Here is a 7695-nt window from a genome sequence, read left to right as displayed (position 1 = left end):
ATATATAACAACAGAGGATTGATAGGGTGGGAACGGAAGTAGTTTAGGAAGGATAGGAGAATATAGATTAGTTGGAGACTCTTGATGGGAAGTGGTATCATTTCCTGACTTATTAAATTTTACTACTATAACTCTCTCTCTATTTTGTTATGCCTTATCGTCAAACTGCTTTCGAAATCCTTGTATTTTTTTAACTCTAACTTCAGGACAAATTTTTATGAAGGAGGGGTGTATGTAATTCCCTACTTAATCTTATCATGCAAATTTTATTTACTTGAAAATATTGACTTATAATTATCAAGAAATATTGGTATATACTTACATTTGTGAAACTGTATTTTTTATTTACTGATATAATTTTTATTATTGTTATTATTCAATTCCAAACTTGTCTTCTCAAATTTAATTTTGAATAGGATATGGTCTCCTTCCATTTATTCCAATTTAAATATCCATATCCCAAGGTGTCTTCTCAAAATCTACTTGGAAGAATATATGGTCTTCTCCAATTAATTTCCATATCCATATCTTATCCCCAAAATGTCTTCTCAAAATCTACTTGGGAGAAGATATGGTCTTCTCCAATTAATTTCCAAATTAAATATCCATATCTTATCCCCAAAATGTCTTCTCAAAATCTACTTGGGAGAAGATATGGTTAAAAAGTCAAGGATGCTAAATGAAAGGATGAGGGGGTAGTCATGACATTAATGATAGGTGATTGAGGTGGATGGGAGGAAAGAGGCATGAAAGGGGAAGGATGATGAGAGGAGAGGGGGGATCCTTGGTCATAGTTTTGGTCTAGTTTTATTTTGGAGGAGGGATGTGGAGAAAGAGGAGGGAGATCGAACTTGGATCTGGAGAGTGTTAGTTAAACTTGGACACACTACATCTGGTTGGACTTGGGTTCGGAGGGCTAGGGAACCTATGGAGGTTCCCTAGACTAGGAAATACTTCCTAGTTGGCTGGGAGGAAAATCTAATTGAGTAGTCAAGAGGAGCATCCCAACAGAGTCAGGAGCTCAAGAGAATCTCAACTAAGCTATTGGAGCAGGTATTCCTCCGTTTATTGATTACTTATGTAAATGGTTGCAATGAAATTCTTACTTATTTAATTTGTGGTAAATAAATTTTAACGATATATTATCATCAAATAAATGTTTAGATATAAAAAAGTTATTTCCCATCTTATTGTGTTTAAAATTAGAGAAATTTAGTTTTAGTTAGAGGACCTTAGGAAGGAGCCTCACATGAAAGCATGTCGACTTTGGGCTTTTATTAAAGTGAAGTCCCAAGCATACAAATACAATTTATGAACCACTAGTCCCAATAGTGGAACATGACGCCGACACCTACTCCTCCAAATAAAGATACTCCTTCTATGGTAAGCAGAAGCCAAGGCTCTAAAAAAACTCCCAAGCTTCTAATCCTAAGCCAAAATCCCAGCCAAAATCCCAACCAAAATCCTGACCAAAATCCTGTTACATGACTAATGAGGGTATATTTATAACAAAAAGGGTGACTATTCATCTCCCTTTGTGACTCTTTGACTTCCCTCATGACTCTTTGAATTCCTTCAACTATGACATTTGGAATTCATTACAAAATGACTCGTCACATTCCACAATTGACACTTGGAATTCGACTTATAATTAATTACAAAAGAATATTACAATATCGCTCATACCCATTTAAGACAAAATTGGGTAGATTCAACTAGATAACCTAATAAGACAAAAACGAGTCAAAATTGATTTTTGGGGAAACTCTATCTCAACCAACTTGACTTGTATATTTTTGGTTACATAATGATGCCAAGCTTTATACTATGCAATGAATTCCCAAACTTGGAGATAGGACTAGGCTAGAAGCAGACTCTAGCCTCCATTGCATCTGGGTACATTGAATTGGAATCAGTCCGAGTTTCCTTCTTCAACAAGAGCAACATGGTATTGATCTGGATAGGGCCATTGATGTACTTCTACATATTATACCTATTTGCCTCTAGATATTCCTTGGTGGCGATCTGCCTGAGCTAGTTCAAGTATTCTTCAACCTCCTGTCTGACTTTATTCTTTCCTTTGGCTTCGGTGAGTAAACCAAGTGAAAGGATCTTGTGTGACTTTACCATGAAATCCATATTGTTGTACAACCATGCATACGAGGCCTGAATGTTGGCGATGAATAAGCGTAACTATTTGTTACTCTAGATAAGCATCTGAACTTGTGATTTCTCCAACTCAGCCTGTTGCCTTGTTTTCTTTAACAATTCGGATGATGACCCTTTGTATTGCATTGACCACTCATGCATGACACCGATGGCTGTATGAAAAACCTTGAGGGATTTAGCATTACATTTTCACTTCTGCTGCATGTTGATGTAGGAGCATTCAACCCAAGAGAAAATCATTGTAATTAAGTAGACATAGGGAGTCATGTATTTTTAGGAAGTTGGATTCCTAAGTGATGAATTAATGTAATATTAGGCTTTTGAGTGCATAGAATATGAATTAAATTAGATAATGTGAGATGTTTGTAAATGTTCTCAAATAAATGAGAACATGAGTGGGAAATAATGACAAAAGAGTCTAAAGTCAATTAGGACTCTTTAAATAGTTCCATGATTCGAGGAACTAAGGAGAGCTCTTAGGAATTAAATGGAGATTAGAAGTGGACGTAGAGGATAGAGGATTTAGGAGTCAGTTCAGTAGATTTAGGAGTCGAACCAGGATTAGTTCAACGAACCTTTCTGGTATAAATGTAAGCCTACAGGCAGAGTGCAAGGGGAGGCCACGATATTGAAGAATAGGCCTGTGAGAGACAAAGAAGTCTCCATTGTAATCAATTGTTCATATTTATATATATAGAGGTTCATTCAAGAACTGTGTAAGTGTGTGAATGAATATCAAATGATTGAATTACATGTAAACTATGAATTCGTAGGTTTTGTGACAGGGTTGCAGGCAGAGTTCTGAAGAAATATGCAGAGGAGAAGAACGATTCGAAGGAATCGTAAGGGATCATTGAATCCACTTGGGTGATCAGAGTGAAGCTCTGAAGAGAAGGCGATGTAAGAATTCACAGAAGACAAGCTTAGGAAGAGTGCGCAGTGAAATAGTAGAAGACCCAAAACCTTTGAAGAAACCCGAACCACAAAGGGAAATTGAAGAAACGATGAACAATGACCGTTGGATCTTGAAGATCAATGAATAATGACCGTTGGATCTTGAAGATCAACGGCCATGAGCCAATTACAGAGGAGATGGAGGAATATCGCATCGGCGGTTTTGTAACAGTGAAAGTGGATTTCGGGCGGCCTCAAAACTGTAAGCGGTATTGAAGGATGAGCACCGATTCCACTCATCAAACGATGTGTGGCAGTGAGAGGAGAGAGGAAACCACTTTATCGGGTGGTTAATCCTCGCGCTTGTTATCTACCCGATATCAATGACAGCCGTTGGATCTGTTGGGTGCAGATCGACGGTGGAGAATAGGCACGCAAGTTTAAACGATCAGGAGTAATGTCAACCGTTGGATCAGAGGATACAACGGACGGTCAAGATTTGATCAGAGGCTTCTGTGATCGGAGATCAGAGGAGGAGCAACGCAGTGGAAGTTTTGATATGGAAGGGCAGACCCGCCGATAAATATAGAAACGGGCTTATAAACTTTGAAGTTCGGCATTATGTGTTTGGGTCAGAATATCAATGCATTCCTTTGTGTTCCTATAAAGTGTTGTGTGAGTCTTTGAATGCAAAGGTGTGATTTAAACGTTATGATAGTCAAATATCGGAGTCAGAAGGGGTGATGAGGCATATATGTGGTGTGACTGCGAGGACTGCAATACCTGATTGCGCTAAAGGTGACATCGGGATGTGTGCAGAGGCCGTATAAAGGAAAAAAGGTATGTTTTGTGGCATTTCCTTTGTAAATGGTTATAAAGGGACATCGCGCCGATGAGAAATTTTATACGTTAAAACATATTTAACCAACGTTAAGAGAGGGAAAAGGTTGCATATGTGTGGTATAAGGGTTAATGAAGGTTATGGAGGGTTTTAAGTTATGATAGAAAGGTTTAATGAAAGGATTTAATAAAGTCTTAAATGAAGGCTCAAGGATTGATTAAAGTCCCGATAGAAGGTTTAAAGCGGGGTGATTGAGTTTCGATATAAAGGAACTGATGAATAGGGTCTTGACCATTGATAGATGAAGACTTGACTCCTTTGAGAGTTAGATACCTAGGACTAATGTGTTTATGCATTGTAGATGCATATTGTGGGGTAAGCGGGGGTAACCCTGGCATCATTTGGTATGAGAGCAGAATTGGTATCAAAGCAGAATTCTAATCAGAGCGGGGAAAGATTTCCTATGAAAAGGAGTGTGCACACAGAAGAAGGTAATGTGCATAAGTTAATAGATGAATGATTGAAGCTACAACAGAAGATTGTAGGGGAACTTTTGGAGTTCTTGAGAGATTGTAGTAGTTCCATCAAAGGCTTGGAGTAGACAAGAACAGAGGAATCCTTGAAGAGAAGTGAGAGCAAGATTGCTTAGTACAAGTTCTGAAGGAAAGAGGACTTGGAGACCAAATAGAGGACAATCCATTCAAAGTGTAGAAGAATGGGAGAATAAGATCATACATAGATCTTGGAGGTAAGATAGTGTGTTTTGTTTCAAATTGAAATCGAAGATTGTGGTTGCAGATGAAGCATCTCAACAAAGGACAACAAGAGAAGCTGTGTGAGGAGAACCAGATGTGTTCTTGAAGATAGAGTAAGGAAAACACTTTGAAGAAAAAGTGGCAGTGAACCTGAAGAATCCAACAAGAGGTTGGATAGAGAGAGGACAGTTGAAGTGTTCTCAAGAGAGAGTGAAAGATTGTAGAAGCCTAGAAGGAGCAAAGGTGTTGCTCAAGAGGAGGTTCTAGACAGAGGACCCGTGCTTACCAAAAGACTGAGTGAGGAGAGCTTAGTGAGGTAAGATTGCAGCAAGGAGGACTAGCTGTTGCAGAGGTTTGTTGCAGATGAGTGAGGATCTCATGAAGGAAGATGACTACTGATAGTCATAGCAGAGGTTCAGAGAGAAGCCACAATAGAAGAAAGATGAAGAAATAGTATGTCAAGGCAAATGGCAAGAGGAGATTGACAAAGAGATTTCCGGGTTAAAATAACAACTCGATACATTAAGGAGAATACTAGAGGAAAACCAGAGACAAGGTTGGGTATTAAGGAAGAAGCAGTGGAATGGTATAAGTTGCAGAGAAGGCTACAACAAAATTAAGTAAAGTGGCTGAGGGAAAAACTCAAGGAAGTCGAGTTGGAAATGGAAGAGTCCATTTGTGAACCAGAATAGGGAGAAATTCTAGGAGAGAGTGAAGATGAAGAATTGAAGACTGAAACTTCAAGTGAGGCCAAAGGGTCACAGGTTTTAAATCTGACAATTTGTGTATGTTTGCAGGTGAAACATGTAAAGAAAGACAAATTGCTGATATTGTCATAAAGGAGAAAGAAGACAAGTAGAATCTAAATTTTGTTATGGAAGAAGATGAGATAGATAGGTCTCATATACATTTCGGGAAAGATATCAAGCAACCAAGTGAAGGGCTTGAGGAGATTGAAGAGGAGACCATCGAAATATTTTTGAGTCATAAAGAGAACTTGGAACAACAAGGAGATATGATGGCAGAAACATCAAGTGGGACCATAGGGTCTTATGTTTTTAAAACTGATAGTTTGTGTATGATGGCAGGTATTGCAGGAGAAAAGCAACCTTTTGAAGATATCTTCATAGTAGATGAAGATCTAGAAGTAGAAGGTGACAAAGAAAACTTCTCAGAAGAAGAAGAATTTGACTGCATAAAGAAGAAAAAGTCTATGGATGAGTCTAAAGAAGCTGTCATAAAGATGAAGAATCAGGATCTTATTCTGATGAAGAATGAAGGAATACTGTCTCAGAAAGGTAATCAAATGAGTTTGATTAATGTTATTGATGAAAAACAAATACAGGAGAATGTTAATGTAGATGGTGAGACAAGGATAACTTTGGGAGAAGAGTTACAGAGGGACAACAAGGCAAAATATACTGAATAAAAAGAGACTATGCTAGTTGAAAACATAGTAAAGAATCATCAATTCACCATGATGATAGGCACAGTGGAAATAACCGTGGAAGCTGTTGAGACAGTCAGAAAAAGAGAAAGACATCTACTGAAGGATGTTAAGAAGGAAGAAACCTATGCAAATGATTTAACCTTGGGAAAAAGGACATCTGATGATTTATCAGTAACAAAGGAAGGTATGGAAAATTGTGTGAAATTTCCAAATTCTACTCCAATTGAAATTATTGAGTTATATAGAAAATTAGATTTTCAAAGAAGGGAGTTGGAAAAACAGAGAATAGATGTTCAAGAGAGATTGCTAAAAAAGGAAAACAAAAACATTGTCATGAATGACAATCATAAGAAAAAGGAGATGGATATGAAAGTTTAGCAGATTGACACCGCAAAGGAAAGAGTTCACTATGGTGGAAAAGAGCAGGAAGACATCATTAGAGTGGATGATGTGAAAGAGAGACCAATTGACAGTCTCATGAGTCCTTTTGAGAATTCAACACAACATACTGATGTGCTGATAGAGGAGAAAGAAACAGAGCAATAAATTGAATTGTTGCCAAAAGAAGATAAGGCACAAAAGCCTTGTGTCTTTGATTTTAACAAGTGTTTTGTGAGTGCAGGTTTAGTTGCAGGTGCTAGAGGAAATTTGGCACAAATGAGTAGTGAAATAAAATTGGAAGAAGAAGATTCTGTGGAAGAACTTAATCCAAGGAACATAGATGCTAAATTGTTGGAGAAAATGCTAGAAAGTCACGATTCAGTGCAGACAAAAATAATCATGAAAGAGGGTAAGGATGATAGGGAGGTAGTGAGCATAGTAAAAGAAGCAAAAGTTGGAACAAGAGCAAAAGAAGAAGAAAAAGTAAACCAACAGCTACAAAGAGAAAGTAACCAACAATAGTTTAAAGAATTAGTGGATAGCAGCAGCAACCTGAAACAAAGAGAAGGAGGCAGAAGTAAGAAGCAGAACATGGACCAGTCCAAGGATGTACTAGAGAAAGAGATTGAAGAGATGTGGTAGCTGATGATGAAGCAATCCAAATGGAGGAAAATGGTAGTAGCAGGAAGCATGATCAATCAGAGTTTGAACCTGATTGACAAGAAGAAGAAGATGGAACAGAAGACAACAGACATACAACAAAAACAACAAAGGTACAAGGAATTTGGGTAGTTACAAAACAAAGTATGGGATCCAGGAAGACAAAGATCAGAAGACACATGATCAGGAGATCATGAATATTTTCTACTTTGGGAGTCTGATGCAGGAGCATTCAACCCAAGAGAAAATCATTGTAATTAAGTAGACATAGGGGGTCATGTATTTTTAGGAAGTTGGATTCGTAAGTGATGAATTAATGTAATATTATGTTTTTGAGTGCATAGAATAGGAATTAAATTAGATAATGTGAGATGTTTGTAAACGCTCTCAAATAAATGAGAACATGAGTGGGAAATAATGACAAAAGAGTCTAAAGTCAATTAGGACTCTTTAAATAGTTCCATGATTCGAGGAACTAAGGAGAGCTCTGAGGAATTAAATGGAGATTAGAAGTGGACGTAGAGGATAGAGGATTTAGGAGTCAG

Source organism: Pinus tabuliformis, chromosome J (genome assembly GCF_031772625.1).
Source record: "Pinus tabuliformis cultivar Carrire ecotype Pingquan chromosome J, CPIR1, whole genome shotgun sequence".
Taxonomy (NCBI): domain Eukaryota; kingdom Viridiplantae; phylum Streptophyta; class Pinopsida; order Pinales; family Pinaceae; genus Pinus; species Pinus tabuliformis.
This window is presented reverse-complemented; position numbering follows the sequence as displayed.